We start from the raw sequence: 18,275 nt of genomic DNA on the forward strand, positions 1-18,275 counted from the left end.
TGTTTACATCACTAGAAAGGACAGGAACCTATCAACAGAAAACCAATTTAAGGTAGCTGGGTGTATCGTACAGAATGATAAAAGCCCCTGACGATAAGCTAGATGTAATAGTAATAAAAAATTAATCCATGCCAATAAACCATTTTTACTATATTCACACTATTTTCCTCCTACACTACTATTAAAGAATTTTATAGAGTGTACTCCAGGTACCATTTCTACTTGTTGACTATATACGGTAATTTTAAAATATTAGGTTATTTTAATGCTGGATAAAAAAGCTGAGAAACAGGGACTCAAATACTAATAAATTTTTATGCTAAGAAGAAAGCAGAGAAAGTACTAGAACTAAACAACCTTTTTCTAATTGAATCAACTAAATAAGTCGTACGATGCTGTGAATAAGGATAGAGTGCTAGACATGTTTACGAATATAGAAAACTATACAATAAACTTCAATGTTAAACCATTAACAAAAATCCGTCGCTTTCATCCATCATTTATATATTGTAAGGTGCCATGTGCTTCCGATGCCACGTGCTGGCTAGCCACGTTAAAGACGTCGTCAACCATCGCCAACGATCGGCAAATGACGAAGATTCAAGAAGTCAGTAACATTTCTGCATAAAAGGAGACAGGACACCGCAGAAGGTATCAAGCTCCACAGATTGATCAACCACCAACTCTCTGGTCATTGAGGGTTCCTTATCCCCTCTCTTTAATAAAACGCCTGGTCATTGAGAATTCCCATTACCCTCTGTAAGGCGCCTGGTCATTGAGAATTCCCATTACCCTCTCTTTAACAAGACGCCTGGTAATTGAGAATTCCCATTACCCTCTCTAAGGCGCTGGTCATTGAGGGTTCCTTATCACCTCTCTTTAACAAGACGCCTGGTAATTGAGAATTCCCATTACCCTCTGTAAGGCGCCTGGTAATTGAGAATTCCCATTACCCTCTGTAAGGCGCCTGGTAATTGAGAATTCCCATTACCCTCTGTAAGGCGCCTGGTCATTGAGAGGTTCCTTATCCCCTCTCTTTAACAAGACGCCTGGTCATTGAGAATTCCCATTCCCCTCTGTAAGGCTCCTGGTCATTGAGAGGTTCCTTATTTCCTCTCTTTAACAAGACGCCTGGTAATTGAGAATTTCCATTACCCTCTCTAAGGAGCCTGGTCATTGATGGTTCCTTATCCCCTCTCTTTAACAAGACGCCTGGTAATTGAGAATTCCCATTATCCTCTGTAAGGCGCCTGGTCGTTGAGAGGTTCCTATTCAACACACCCTAAGATGCATGATCATTGGTTCCTACTATTCACCAGCAAATCATAAAGTTTTTGAAGGAACTTACATTTCACCTGTAACATTTGTTGCTGTATACAAAAGGAAAACTTTTATAATAAAAGGTGATGGGAAAGTTCTAACTCCCGAGTACCATGTTTTAGCTTTACCCTAAAAAAGACAAAAACCTTTACAATATCAATGGAATATCATAGGAAAAAAAAACTCAAAAATAATACAAAGCAGACCAGCAATCATGTCTTTAAGATAACGAACGTCTTTAAGCAATCATGTCTTTAAGATTATCCTACGAACAATGTCGATAAAATATCGGAAAACCTTTATGACAAAATATATGAGATAATACAACATGTAAGGACCAGTGGATGACTAGACACCTTAGATCATTAATACTGTAAATAAGAAAACTACATACGTTGTAAAGACTGAACAGTCCAATAATTGAATATGGTGTTAGGGATACAAGAGATGTACTCCGAGTTACAAAAAATGGTCAAGAAAAATATTTAGAGCTAGAAAACTTTACTTCTTAACTTGTAGAACAGTTTTTGTGATACTTCAGTATTTCTATCGAACATAAAAAATATCACATAGCAAACAAATATCAAAACAGATGAGGTATAATATATCAGTGTTAGAAATTATAGACATCCCAGAATGTTTGAAAGTTGTATTTCTTAATTCTTTTAATTTACAATCCAATCAAAATAAAAAATGCAAGCTTATAAAACTGACAAAATACAATAGCAATCATATGTCGATTTGTATTTCATCTATCAAGGAAAAAGTTGTAGTTCAAAGAATCAGGAAAACTAAAGGGATTATTACACCTAGACCTGATAACATTAATATTGTATCATTAATGCCAGTAGTAAAGAAGTATTCTAAAATTTAAATATAATATGTATCGTATTGTTAAAGAGTGAAGTATCTCTTTCAAAACGGAAACAAGTACATGTTGTGCCAATATACAAATATGATGATCGAGATGATATTAAAAATTATAGGCCTATGAGTTTAGTAAATGTATTCTTCATAAGATTTTTGAATTTATTGTACGCAAATATTTATATTTCAATGCAAAGAATATTTTAAGTGATACACCAATAGTTTCTACAAAGGTGGATCGATTGCAACAAATCTTAAGTATTTTACCGAATTTACATGCTTTGCACTGAAAAGCAATATACAAGTAGGTGTTATATACATCGATATGTCGAAGGCCTTTGACTCCATTGATCATAATTTACTTCTAAATAAATTATCAAATATTCACCTATCACTATCACATACTAGATGATTTGAAAGTTACCAAAAAGAACTTTTAAAATAAAAATAGGTGATATGCAACATCTGGAACGGATATTTGACCAACTCCCGCGATACCATATGAAAATTCTATTAGGTGATTTCAATGCGAAGGTACGAGAGAGGATACTTTCAAACCGATTATAGGGAACGAAAGTCTGCGTAAGGAAAGTAATGACAACAGTGTGAGACTCGTGAACTATGCAACATCCAAAAACCTAATCGTGAAGAGTACGGTACAAAATTCCCACATCACGACGTTCATAAAAACACTTGGACATCACCAGACGGAAAAACACATAAGCAAATTGATTACGTTTTAGTAGATAGAAGAAGACAATCTAGTATAATTGATGTCCGGTCGTTTAGAGGGTCTGATTGTGATACTGATCACTACCTGGTAGCAGCGATAATACGAGAGAGATTATCGTTGACTAAAGGTAATATTCAATGTCCGAAAACGGAGAGATTCAATTTAAAGAAATTAGAAAAGAGCCAGGTAAGAGAGAAATACCAGATTGAAGTTTCGAATAGATTCTCGGCTTTAGAAGATTCAAACTGCACTAGTGTTGAGGATACCTGGATTGAAATTAGAGATAGCATTAAAATTTCAGCAAAAGAAAAATTGGGACACGCGGAAATACGTAGGAACAAACCATGGTTCGACCAGGAATGCATTAAACTAGCAGAGAAGAGAAAACAGGCAAAATTACGCTGGCTACAATATCCGAATGAAATAACTACACAAAATTTCGCAGATATCAGGCGGGAAACTTCCAAAAATTTTAGAACAAAGAAACGCGATTTTTTGAAAGCTAAAATTAAGGAACTTGAAGATAATAGTAAAAATCCGGGACATGTATAAAGGGATCAGCGAATTAAAGAAAGGCTATGAACCTCGTGCTTATATATTAAAGAAATCTGACGATACAGTTCTCACTGATACGGACAGTATCTTAAATAGATGGAAATATTTCTTTGACGATTTGCTTAACACGCAACCAAAAACTAGTGTGCGTGGAGAAAATGAGTTACACACCGCAGAACCGTATATTCCAGAACCCAACCGAATACAAGTAGAAACCGCTATAAAGAAATTAAAGAAACACAAATCTCCGGTGTAGATGAAATTCCGGCTGAGTTAATTTTAGCTGGAGACGAACAATTGTGGAACAAGATACACAAACTAATTCTCTTTATCTGGAACAAGGAAGAATTGCCACAAGAGCGGAAAGAATCAATAATTATTCCAATTCACAAGAAACCCGACAAAACTGACTGTAATAATTATCGAGGCATTTCTCTTCTGTCAACATCCTATAAAATCCTTTCAAATATTCTATTAGCAAGATTGACCCCATACGCAGATGAAATTATTGGAGATCATCAGTGAGGATTTAGACGAAATCGATCAACTATCGACCAAATATTCACCATTCGTCAAATACGGTACTCGAAAACAAGCGGGAATACAATACCCCGGCACATCAACTATTTATTGATTTTAGAAAGGCGTACGACTCGGTTAGGAGAGAAACATTATACAGTGAAACCTCCCTTAACGGACACCTCTCAATAACGGACACCTCTATAATACGGACAGATTTTTTTGTCCCGGCAAAAATATATGTTCTCTTACGGAACAAAACCCTCCCTTTTACGGACACTCTCAGATACGGACGCGGACAGTCCTTTTCCTCCCAAACGTTTCAATAACCTCTTCATAACGGACAGGAATTATTCTCGATTCTGCGATATATTACAGTAGACAGAAAAGTCTTTTCCCCACAGATGTATCTATCATGAGTCTAGACCGGTGAACCATCAAACAGAACAACTTCAAGCTGAACTTGAAATTATTTTTTTCTGCTCTCAATAAACTGCTTTCTGGTGGAAATCATAGAAAATCTTCAATAAGTAATAACACTCATGTAGGGTAAGTCGTGTGGCCAAGAATTCTATACGAAAGATCTTCCCTTCCCTAACAAATTTAGTCCTTTTTCCTCTGGGTCTTGAATTTTTCCCGACAATTTCATAGATAACAAAACAAACGCTGTTTGCTTTACAATAACATTTTCAACGAACAATATTTCCTCATACTTTTTTCGAAAAGTAACATTTTTCTTTTACTTATGATACTGGAACAAGTCTGGGTTGGAGTTTTCCAGCCATCCTTTTTCACTTTTTCTAAGAAGATATTCTTTGTGATTGGGGATGAGTCAATAAACATATGTAATCACAATAACTTCCTTTTTTCATCCATTCCATCAGTACACAAACCTACATACACACACATATATTTTTCCCGCAACTGTACTGAGGATTTTCAGAGGACACTTGCTAATGAGTTTAACCGGTTAGTTGATTCCTAACGCATCTTTTGAGAAGGTTCTGAGGATTTGAAATAAATTAAAAACGCTTTCCCTCCCACTTTCCCCTCCTATGTAGGAATAAAATTATTACCATACACACATTATCTTTTGCAATATACGAATATATTAACACATCCCCAGCAATAATACTATTTAACAGAAATCAATTTCTTCTTCATCCCTCCCAGTAATTCAAATACATACTAAATAGAGTATTTTCATATTGAATTTTACGTAGTTATGCTCATACATAATGTATTTACTGTATATTACTGCATACAGTTACCGTTGCGAGAAATTAAATTACTGTAACCTCTCTGTAACGGATACCTCTCAGTAACGGACAAAAATTCGTGTCCCATTGGTGTCCGTTATTGAGAGGTTTCACTGTACAACGTTTTTACAGAACTTTGAATACCGAGAAAGCTAATTAGATTAATTAAGATATGTTTAAATGAATCCCAAAGTAAAGTCCGGGTAGGAAAATCTTTGTCCACGAGCTTTCACGTCGAAAATGGCCTGAAACAAGGAAATGCGTTGTCGCCATTATTATTTAACTTTGTTCTGGAATACGCTATAAGGAAAATCAAAGATAGCAACCAGGGCCTAGAGTTGAACGGTATTCAGCAGGTTATGGCATATGCTGATGATGTAAATTTAATAGGGGATGATAGGAGAACAATAGAAAGAAATGCAGAGATATTATTAAACGCTTGCAGGGACATGGGTTTAGAAGTAAATGCAGAGAAAACTAAATACATGGAAGTGCGTCGGGACCGTAATACAGTAAATTATGGATGCGTTAAAATATTAAATAATACTTTTGATGAAGTAGATAGTTTCAAATGTCTAGGATCAATATTAACAGAGGAAATTCATATTCACGAAGAAATTAAATGTCGACTAAAAGAAGGGAATTCGTGTTAATATTCGGTTCAAAATCTCTTGTCGTCGCGAATTCTGTTGAGGAATTTGAAGCTTAAAATATACAAAACTATAATCATGGCTGTTGTTCTGTATGGTTGCGAGACATAATCGCTTACTCTGAGGGAAGAACATAGACTGAACGTATTTGAAAAAAGATCCTGAGATGAATATTTGGACCCAAGAGGAACGGGAATGGGGAATGGCGGAAACTTCATAAGGAGGAACTACATAATTTATACGGTTTACACAACATTGTTAGGGTCGTCAAGTCTAGGAGGCTTAGGTGGGCAGGTCATGTAGCTAGAATGGAAGAAAGTAGAAATGCTTTCAAAGTCTTGACTGGAAGACCCATCGGAAAACGACCATTAGGAAGACCTGGGCGCAGATGGGAGGACAATATTAAGATGGATCTCGAAGAGATTGGAATACCAAGTAGAAACTGGATGCAGTTAGCTAAGGATAGAAGTCAGTGGAGAGCTTTTGTGAACGCGGCATTGAACCTCCGGGTTCCATAGGCTATAGAGTTAGTTAGTTAGATATGCAACATCTAGTCAAGGTCAAATACGGAAGAGAACACGTCAAGGGTCTCCCCTGGGGCAGATGCTTTTTTCGCTATCAATGATCTACCAGGAAAAGTCAAATACTCAAAAGTACTATTACTCGCAGATGGCATAAAACTCTTTTGAGTAAATCACTGGTGCGAGAATAATTTATTAATGATTACCTCTGCAAAATATTAAACATATTACATTCATTAATAAATCTCAATATATTGTCAGTAAATATAAAAGTAATGAAGTAACAATATGTAAACAGAACAGAACAAATTAAAGATCTTCGTGTTATGTATGATAGACGATTGAGATCTGGTAATCATACAAATTATAGCAATCAACAGGAAGGACAGTAGGTTTTATATAATCAATGGCCTAATTTTAAAAATGATTGTTGCTATGTGTATCTTTATAAGGCAAATGTTAGATACAAACTTCAATTTGGTTCAGGTGTCTGAAAAACTGAAGCTGTACAGAAATGTTTATAGCTGTACTACTAAAAGTAAAAAAGATTACTATTCACATGACTACGAATATTGGTTAACGTATAGGGGCATCAATCGTCATTCGAAAGATGGAAATTTATTGATAAATTTTTTATTCAAATGATATTAGATAGCAAATATAGCAGCAAATATTGCTTTAAAAATATAGGAATAAAGAGTGTCCATTTACAGTGTAAGGAATGAATCGACATAGGTTGCAATAAATTCAAATGTGAAATACTAAGAAGATTGACAATGTCCTACAACAATTTAAAATGAACATATGTTAAGAGAGATAAAAGAGCGTTTATTACAAAACATAAACTATTCTAACTTTATGAGAGTGGATCTATCTGCCAATCTTGATTTTATTGTCATTATTATTGTGATTATTATACATTTTCAACATATTTTTTAAATTAGAATCTTATATCCGATCAAGCAATCTTTTATGTTGAAATATGACAATAAAGTGACCAAGATCTTTTGCTTGTTGGATGTGCAATTTTAAGTAAGGGTGTTCAATTCATTTAAAAGATAGTTAAATAAAACTTAAACTTGCATAGGTCCGAAAATGATATATTATGAAATTGACTCTTTTGATTTTAATCTTGTTTTAAAAATCAGCTTAAACTTTGTAATTTCAATATATTAACCTTTCGTCAAAGGAATTAGGGTCTGCTGAGTGAACAACTCTTACATTTATTATATACTATAAAATTTTCTGCTCTGTTGCAATTGATTGTATAATGGTTTCAACAAAGTGTTGTACTTTTGCCTATGAGCTGTTCGCAGCACTGAAAATAAAATTATAATAATTATTATTACTATATTTTCAGCTGAAACAGAATTTATTTGGCAAAAGCTCTATCTTTATCTCTACGTAAGGTTTAGGTAGATTAATTATAAAATGTTCTTTTCAACTTTTTTTTTTTTTTTAAAAAAAAAACCTTTTTCATTACTAAGTGCATCAAAATTTAACATCTGAAAGTGCGAATACAAAGTATTAAGAAGAAAGAGAATGTTCAATTATTATTATTATTATTATTATTATTATTATTATTATTATTATTATTATTATTATTATTATTATTATTATTATTTAGTTCCTGTTTAATCGAATTGTTGGCGACCGCTACCACTGTGACCATCGTCCCTAGTTCTATTTTCGATAGGGGTACTAAAATTTCCCGGTATTGATTCAGCATCATGAGGTAATTGGAGAGCTATCTGAAAAAAAAAAGATAGCGATCTCCGATTTAAAAAGCCAGAATTAATGATGGCTGGGAACTAAGACGCACCCAATTGAATATCAGCCATCAGGGTGACCATAGTCTTTGATGGTTTGTAGCGCTATGAAGTTTATTTTGTATTTTTTTTAGCATATTTCATGAGGATTTCGATACTATGTATGTAATAAAATGAAACTAGAAAGAATATGACTTCTTTTTAATCTGCCTCCCCTGCAATTCTCCTTACCTCTTTGCACTGAAAGCAAATTCCAAACTCTGTGTCACAAGAGGTCATAAAGTACTCTGGCCGACTATATGCTTCTCATTTCAGCCGTATGTTCATGTATGTGTGCGAGTACCGTAGAGGGGGGCTACTTAAACTTTGGAGGAAACTTTGACATTTTCGGTGATACTTTGACACCATGTTTTTCAAGATATTGTTAACTCACATTCAAGCACAATGAGATGGAAAAGAAAAGGTTGATGTAATAGGAGACAACTTGAGATCTCATTTTCCCCCAAATGTTGTATTAGCTGCAGTGAAAGAAGGAATCTATTTCACTTGTCTGCTGCCTAACTTAACGCTTCTTCTGTAACCTTTAGATGTCGGAGTATTTGCCTCCCTCAAAAAACACTGGATACAGATCTTGGAAAAATGGAGGAAGAAATCGCGTCGGAAGGGAATCATACCTAAGGAGCAAGTTCAAGTTATATTGAAAAGGCTCAAATATGCTTTGGCTGCTAAAGTTCCAAGCAATCTCCAAAGTGCTTTTAGAACAACTGGACTTTATCCCTTCGATAAGCAGGCTGTGCTCAAGAATCTTCCTGGCGGTGACAGTGGTGCATCTGAAAGGATCTTGGATGAAAACTCTTTGGAATATCCGAAGGAAGAACGAGGTTTCAACCAAGAGAGAATCCGCCACAGAAGAGGAAAGAAAGTGAACGCAGCACCTGGAGCACCAGTTACTTTGAAAAGCAACAAGAACAACAATGAACTCGAATCTGAAGAACTTCCAGAACTTGAAGTGCAAAGTGATGACTTCCCACTGGAAGAGCCAGCGTGTTCCAATGTGGCTAAGAAAAGGAAAATAGACGACAATTTTTGTTGAATTTGTAAGTGCGATTTCGCCCATTACCGAGGAAGAGATTGGATTTGTTGTGTGTTATGCAAGTTGTGGGTCTGCGGGATATGTAACAAAGGATCCAGAGATCCGTTCTATGAATGCGAAAATTGCCAAGATGATATGTAATAGAACTCATTACTGTACCAGTTCTTATTACAAAACATTTTGTAGTTTCGATTTCATTTTTTTTTTATTATTTTTCTATTGTTTCACTTTGTTTGATAGCCAAGTTTTAGTTTCAGAATTTGTTAAAAATGTTGTCAAATGTAGAAAGGGTAAATAAAAGTACAAAACTACCTCAAAATCTGCCTTTATCATCTATTAACAAAAAAAATGTTTTTTAAAAATAAAATCAAGTGTTCAACAAGCCCCAAAAGCCACCCAAATTTGACCTAAAATGAAAAGAAGTAACGTGTCAAACTAGCCCCAAATCGTGGGGCTACATAGTCACTAATTTAAGTCAGAATATTTTGGTGTAAGACTTAGTGTAAGGAAACGTTATTAGTAGGGGTTTGTAGCCGAAGGTCTATTTGGTGTAACTGCACACATGCAATATTATATCGAAAATAAATACGAGAGTTATGTTCAATAAACTTTCCAAAACATGTCAAAGTACCCCCCCCCCCCTTTACGGTACGTTTTTTTTCGCTATGACAATTATTAGCACCCTCAGTGATACGATTTTAGCTGTGTCACTAATCACTATTGCACAAATTATTATTGGATTTGGAAAGCTCATAATTGTTCTAATGTGACGTGGTGTAGATTTTATCTTTCATATCTATACTATTTATAATATAAAAGAGTAAAAACGACTCAATCATAAACATAAAGGCTATATTACTATAGCTAGAAATATGGAACTACTTTTGCTATGAAAACAAGGAATAAGAAACGATTTTTTGGTGGGGCCCTAAGCTACTGAAAGTAATGGAGGCCTTTATGTATACAGATGAATGTAGGCACAATATATACAGAAATGAAGAAATAAGTGATGTTTTAGGATGCCGGCTAGCAGAAGAGACCCCATTACTTACAACATAAGACCCTACAAAACACGAAACACTGTTTATTTTATTTGTTTTTCTTATTTTTAAAAAATGTATATTTAATTTCTTCCTTTAATTTTTGGGGCCTCCAAGAGAGAGGACCCTAAGCAATAGCTTGTTTAGCCTATACGTAATTCCGGCACTGGTTGTAACACGGTATATTCAAGTCTTACTTTTGCTGTGTTGAAAGAAGGACAAAATTTAAGAAAATGCGCCTGTAATTTATTCTTGAATTTTCAATTCAAAAATTTTAGTTAATAACTATTTGATTTGCTTCAAATCTGTGAAGGCTTAGAATATGGCAACTCCCTTCTAAAATTGTCTGTTCATGAATTGCTTCCTCTTAAGCAACACTGTAGTACAGAGGCGGATCCAGGGTGGACTTCTGGTGGGGGCGGTGGGTTGTAGTACTGCTACTTAGGGCTACTTTTAAGAGCTCCAAACTCTGGAATGGGTTTTATTTATGTATATAATAAGAAAGTTTTCTCTTCTGGGAGGAAGGCGATTGCCCCGATCGTCCCCTCTGGATCCGCCCCTGCTGTAGTATGTTGTTCTCTATGTTCTAATAAACCCAGATTAGAAGTCCAAGATATAGAATATTCTATCTCACAACAGGAGGAAAAGGCACAGAAGACAACATAGCGGAAAAAAGAAGAAGAAGAGGTGAATTATGCATTCATCGTGAGGTGGCGCAGATTTGCATTTGTTAAAACTTTTGTGCTTTACGCATGCAAATAGCAGCTCTCGCATCGAATGAAAAAGAAGACTTTGTATATGTTTCTTTACGCTTTCCAAAGGAAAATTGAGAACCCCAGACAAAGCAACGTGATTCTAAGATCCAACTTAACCACAAACGAAGAGACTTTACGGCAACACTGCTCGTAACACTACACAGCCGCTGCCATCTGTTGCCATTTTGTGTCATGAGGAAAAATCTAACAAACACTATAATCTCTTATGGTTTCGAAGGAGATAGAAACTACACATTGCGTTCTTAATCAAGCAATATATCTTTCCTCAGCTTCTAGGTTATTTTAGATTTTACACAAGCGACTGCGTTTCAGGTACAAGAGGAAACTGCAAGTAAAGAACCTATCCTGGGTCACAGAAAAAGGAGAGATATATGTGTAACCTCGCTTATCGTTGCATGTTAGGAATGTTTGCTCCAGAATTCTTAAACAGAATTTATAGTGCAGCACCAGTGACTTACGTTATGCATCTTCCTTGAATTACTTAATTCCTTTCGATTTTTCAGAAGCAAGCATGTTAAGTTGTACATGTTTACATGCAGTTTAAGAATATGGAGTTATTATTTTTTAATTTACAGAGGAAAATCTGTTAAGTAATTTATCAATCTATTTATTTAACAATCAACAGATATAGCTCAGAGGTAATTTTATACTGGATATATAACAACAACAATAACAATAGAAAGGATTTGGGAAGGTATCGGCCAGGGCCTGTTTAATAGTTACCATCCCGGCATTTACCCGATAGAACTGAGGAAAACCCTGGAAAACTCCAGTCAAGATGATCCACGACCTTCCAAATGCGAAGCCAATGCTCTACCACTTGAGCTACTTCGTTTGGTAAATATACTAAGGAATAACGTTAAAATATGTGGTTTACTGGTATGCCATTATAATTCAAAGATAGTTTGTAATGACATTCTAGCACTAGTTGCTGCGTATTTTTCGCAATGATCTTCCTTTATTTGCATACCAACTGTCACTGACATGACTGTTTCCTTCGAACGCACCTTGCCCTGCCGCGTGAACCCTGCTGCTTCGATCTGCCAAGAACCCAAATAGATGAAATACTAGATTATATTCCCACCTAGCACAGGTTGGTGCGTGTTTTTTCATGAGTACTCATTGTAACGGGATATAAATTTGTAGCCATATTATAAATTTGTATGCAGTTACTAATCAGATAGAAATAAACTAGAATGGAAATCAATAGGAGATAACTAGTGAGCGTTGCAGTTCTAAACAACTATTTCTCATGGTAATCCTCAATTTTATCTGTACCAAGTGGAATATCGGTATGCACCATCAAAAGAAGAGGTATAAGGATACTCTTTCCACGAAGAAATGTCAGTTTCACTATTATATGAACTTAAATCCATATTCTTAATCTGAACGGACATTTCAAATATTTGAGTTTTCACATTAAAACTATTTAAACAGGTATGTTGCAGCAACAACAACGACAACAAAAAGTGAATTTGCAAAAAAAAAAAAAAACAAACAAACAAACTGATGTTTGTCTCAACTGACTCGCCATCCTCTTTGTAGAACGCATGTCTTGAAGGAATTGGACATCAGAGATGGCGTGGGTCAATAAAAACCTGACTCATGACACTGATCCAAATACCTACCGTGACCTACTCTGACCTACTATGACCAACACTGATCCACTCCGACCCACCACCCAATAAAATTCAACATCATCAACTCTGATCCATGATCCACGCCGTCCTCTCTACTGACTAAAGAGTTTACACTTGTAATAAAACAAATTATCACTTTGAGTTCGAATTTCTACGGTCAATCGCTCAAGTACCGCTTTGTTACAATTACCGGTGGATATGACCTTTACGACATAAAATGGTAAAGTGTTTATGATGAACCATATTACTATAATTTTAATTTAATTATCATAATCATATATATATATATATATATATATATATATATATATATATATATATATATATATATATATATATATATATATATATATATCTGCTTGTTGAATTACAGATACTTTTCTGTGGAAAATGGGATGGAATTTGAAAGTCTCAAATGAAGGTAAAATAGGGCAACGAAAAAAAGTGTAAAATTCGACTGTACCTCGAGAGCCAGATAGTCCTATTGCTATTATTACAATTACAAATATCAATATCCAAAAGTTCTTTTTTTACTTAGATATACTCCTCTCAGATGAGTAAATACAAACAAATGAAAAACGAAGAAAAATGGAGGCCTTGAAAGTAAAACGTAGACAAATTAACCCGTGTTCAGAAAATGAGAAGATACTGTATACAATGTACTGAGTAGAATTGGTCGGTAGGTCGTAGTGGGTCAGAGTGAGTCAGATTGGGTTATGTCCTGTTGACCCACGACCCACCAACACACACACAAAAATCTTGACCCATTTGACCCACGACTGATTGACCCACTCCATCTGCTGGGCCTTTAGCACGTCAGACATAGAATATATGATCCGTACTTAGCAAAAGCCATGGTGTTATATCGTAGGTCTAATGGCTACTGCTGACAACAGCAGAGTGGTCTCGCCCCTTCGGCTTCGGATTATGAGTCGTAATCCGTCAGGGATTCGAATTCCACAGAGGAACATTCATGGGTGGAGCTTTAACTGCCCTCAAAGTTTGTGTTTGTGTCCATGTCTATTGTGTTAAGTAGTAAAGATGACAATTAAAAACAACATGAAGATAAATTAGGAAAATCTGACTAATTAAAAAACAGAGGGTAGCGTGCGTGTCTTTGATACATGGAATACTGGGTTCAATTTCCGGTGGAATAGTATTGAAATTTGATTACATTACGGTGCTTCGGGTTTCACCTTAAACTGTAGGTTCATGTCTCATATAGCCTGGGCAGGGTTGAAAAAAAACATGATTTTTTAAAAAAAATCAAAAAGAACGTTTTTTATGTTTAAAACATGTTTTTTTGTTTAAAACGTTTTCAACGTTTAAAACAAACTACTTTGTTTTAAACAAAAAAAAACATGTTTAAAATGTTTATTTTGTTTAAAACAATGATCTAAATAGGCATATATAGTAAATTTTTACACTCTTAGGTATTGTTTGTCATCTGTATTCAACCGCTAGATCAAATTTTGGGAACTTCCCTAACCTCGATCCGCCCAAATATTCAATTCCGGAGAAAGAAATCGGGATTTTCCCGATCTCCGTTCACAGAATATGTAGTTTAGTTTCTTTGTGTTACGTTCTATCAGGACTTTAAACCTCAATGGCTCAGTCTTAAATCTCAAATTAAGCTGGAAGATGGTTTTGGCACCAATTTATTCCTGAAAGATGCCACTTTGCTGATGTGCATTTTATGTATGTGGGGTAGGGTAAATATCGTGTTTTTTTTTGTTTGTTTGTTTGTTTTGTTTTGTTTTTCAACAGTTTTTTGGGGGCCATTCCCCCTCTTGGGGGATAGATTCATAAAAATTGTTACGTGAAGTAATGAAGTAGGCCACTACATGGTAATATCGTGTATTTGTACTTCTTGTTTATATGGGGAGCAGGAAGGGGGCAAAGTTAGCCAATGTTTGGAGTTTTTTTTGACGTAAATTACATTTATTTTTACAACAAACATCAATAGCTCAGTCCTTAATTAAGCTAGAATATGATTTGGTACCAAAGTATTTTTGAGGGATGAAGCTTTCCGTCAGTTGCATTTTATGTATATAGGGAGTACGTATGTACGGCAGAGAGAGGGAGGATGAAGTTGTTTTTTTTTTAATTTTTCATCAAATTTTTTTCATCAGGTTTTGGAGGGTATTTCTCCCCCTCCCCTTTGTGCTACATCCCTAAAAATTGGTATGTGAAGCAATGAAGTAGTCCCCTACATGATAGTAACCTGTATGTGTACTTGTTGTTTATAGAGGAAGAGGGCGTCAAATTTGGTTAATTTACATTTATTTTCGGGACGGTCTCATGTAACACAAGATATATATTTCACTGAAGTGGTCTAGAAGCATAATTCTTGTTCGTATAGATGATGTATGCAGCAAAAATGATTTGCATATGGACGTGATACTATAATGGGGGAGAGAAGAGAATGTTTAATTCAATGAATGTTTTTCTGCGTATATATCTTTTAAATATTTCCTACATAAAACGAATTCATTACGCAATGACAACAATGGCTACCATTTCTTATATTATTGTCACAAATATGTGGCCTACACATTAGCATCATTTTGTCAGCGTAGGGAGACTTCAAGGGTTGCCAGGGCCCCGCAAAGTCAATATTTTCATATTTTTAATGATTTTTTATGTCTGTTCTTTTTCTACGAATACGGCGGGAATTTCACGAATGTTACCTCGTTGGAATTTGTGGTCTATAAGCTTTCCAATGGTGTATAACTCATGACTCTGTGATAATTAGGGGGATCACCAGAGCCCCGAACATGAGAGTCTACCGTTTTGTTAAAATCCCTGGCGGGTGTCTAGAGTTAATTGTGTTGTTATGCCGTAGACACTAATCATTATTAGCTACCCATGTTGCAGATAGAGATATATCTTGAAAACTGTTTAGTTAAAATGTCATTTGCTCCTTGTAGGCTAGTCACTGCCCTTTTCTATGAGTTGTATTGTATTTGTCAGAGTATTTCTTCTAACTTATGATGTGAGAACTGTTCATTATTATGGAAATGATAGTGATCAAAACATACCCAAGTTTTGAATTTGTGAATTTGGATCTTAGAATAGTGTATAGTGTGTTTAACCTCCATTATTATTACTAGAAATTAAGAAATGTTCAAATACTTCACTTGAATTTCTGTTGGTTTAGTTATACGCACATTGCTGTGCAGAATTTCGTTCAGTAATTGCTGTTATAATAAGAATATAACACTGCTTGTAATTTACTCCATGCACAACTCCTGCGGAGGATGGGTTGTTTGTTAGAAAGTTAAATTAGCTTCTTCAATCTGATATTTTAGTTGTTTTAAACATGTCCAACCAGCATCGAAAAAAACACGTTTAAAACAATTTGTTTAAAACGTTTAAAACAAACTGAATAAAACAACAGCCCTCGTTTTAAACATGTTTTAAACACTTGTTTTAAACATTTTGTTTTAAACATATCAACCCTGAGCCTGGGTGCTGGAAAAGGACGCCACATTTCAGCAAATACAAGAAAAAGTTTTTTTTTTTTTTGCAAAGAAAGCAGTTTCAAATACATAATCTCTGTTTATAAATAAAAAAGGAATCGAATACACAAGTAGCAATGTCACGTGCACAAAACGTAAAGAAGTTCGGTTTGTATTATGTGATATTTTCTGAATTATTATAGAAATTATATATTCAAAACTCGTTGTTACTTTGACATGTAGTAGGCAATCATCGAAATTATATCTGCAATCAAGATTGTATTTTCGTAGTCATAGGTTAGATTCTCGGTGGGAGAACACTGAACGCATTGCGGTGGTTCGTACTGCATTTTAAACTGTAGATCTTGATCTTATATAGTCTCGGCGTTGGAAAGGATCGCTGCACTTCAACAAGCAAATAGTAAATTTAACACAAAGAAGATGTTCCACATCTCCAACGTGTATGAATGCCAAAGATCATTAACCATATCTTGATATTTATTATTTAGTAAAGACCACTAACCATATCTTGACATTTATTATATACCAAAAACCGTTAACCATATCTTGATATTTATTACATCTTTCTCACGCTGAAATATTCAACACTATTGTGGTTATATGGTTAACGTACGCGCCTTAGGTGTGGGAGATTCTAGTTCGAATCTCGGGTAAACTTAACTGGTTCAGTACGCACTCTTAAGGTTTAGTGAGTTATGTTTGAGCGTCGTTTAAAAGTATCGGACAAGATGTTGATTGTGAATAATTATAATTACACTAGGTGTTGAGAAATGGTAAGAACAAATGAAGGACGTTACTGTGTAACATAAATAATGTGTACTAGTGTTAATGGTTGGAATGGAGCCATAAATGGCTGAAGTTGTTGCTATGTTGGATATGAGCCAGAAGTGGCTATTGATATTTAGGTTAACAAGTCATGTGTGGCAATTGATATTTTAGGTACTTGGTAGTGCCAAAGTATTGGAATAGTTTTTGGGATAGAGGAAGGTTCCAGCTTAATTAGATGTCTAGAGTAAGAAATGAGTGACTTGATGTTGTGGTATAAGTCAATTAAAAGTAGACAGTGAAAAAAGAAGTGGTATCATCATTTACTAGTAATTGCTAGTTGATTTGGAAAGTTAATGAAAAAGAACTTTTTCCTTTGTTTGTATTAAAATAAATTGGTATTAACCTAACACTCACATTAAGCTTAAGTACACGTCTCATATAATATCGCTGCTAAAAAGAATACTAAACTAAACTTATTCCACCCAAACAACAAAGAAACGATCAAAATATTTATTCACTCACAAAGTTTCATAGAATACTAGGCCAATTAGTTGAAACTGTATGGCATAGAGACAAAAAGGAAAAAGAAAAACAGAAACAAAAAAAGCGATGAAATACTGAAAAAAGCTTTATCTCTCAATATAGAAGGTTCTCATCAACTGAGTTCTAAAGTTTCTCTCAGAGGTAAAAATGTTACATTCTGTTGACAATGTACTATAATCGTGCACTAATCTACGTATAAAACAAGAAGCGCTTTATAATATTAACGTACACGTGTATGTTAACTTATTGGATTGAAATTTGGACGACGACATACAAGTTTATATTTACACATAGCTTATGTAATAATAACCATGTTAACATAGGGGCAATTTAGAATGCAATTTGATAACGAATTTAACTATTTAATTTTAGGTAGAGTGATGACTTTGTTAAAATGGATGGTAATGATTACTTAAATAAAACTAGAGTTATTAGATTAGATAATTATCCAAAACTGGTGCTGTGACCTTATGACAAGATTAATAATAACTGTTATATTAAATTAGAAGTTAGATTTTGATGTGAATGAAATTGGTATTGAAGTTAAATAATAGACGTGTGTTTTTGATTTGTAACCAGCATGAACTCACCACGATTTTAATTAAAGAAGAATTAAGAGGTTGAACTATTTATTTTGTGATGGTTACTTTAATTCTTTTTGAGTTTCCTTTTTTTACTTACCTTTTTTTTTTTTTTTAGATTTTAGCAGCGTTATTCTTTCCGCTTACAATTACATTTTT

General features: G+C 34.6%; 1 protein-coding gene across 5 annotated transcripts in view; it reads right to left on the minus strand.

The window, feature by feature from the left end:
- Trpgamma (Transient receptor potential cation channel gamma) overlaps window positions 1–18,275 on the minus strand; it is a 1,754,629-nt gene that overhangs the window by 370,700 nt on the left and 1,365,654 nt on the right. The gene's annotated exons all lie outside the window — the stretch shown is intronic.

Source organism: Thermobia domestica, chromosome 3, assembly GCF_964235325.1.
Source record: "Thermobia domestica chromosome 3, izTheDome1.hap1.1, whole genome shotgun sequence".
Classification (NCBI taxonomy): domain Eukaryota; kingdom Metazoa; phylum Arthropoda; class Insecta; order Zygentoma; family Lepismatidae; genus Thermobia; species Thermobia domestica.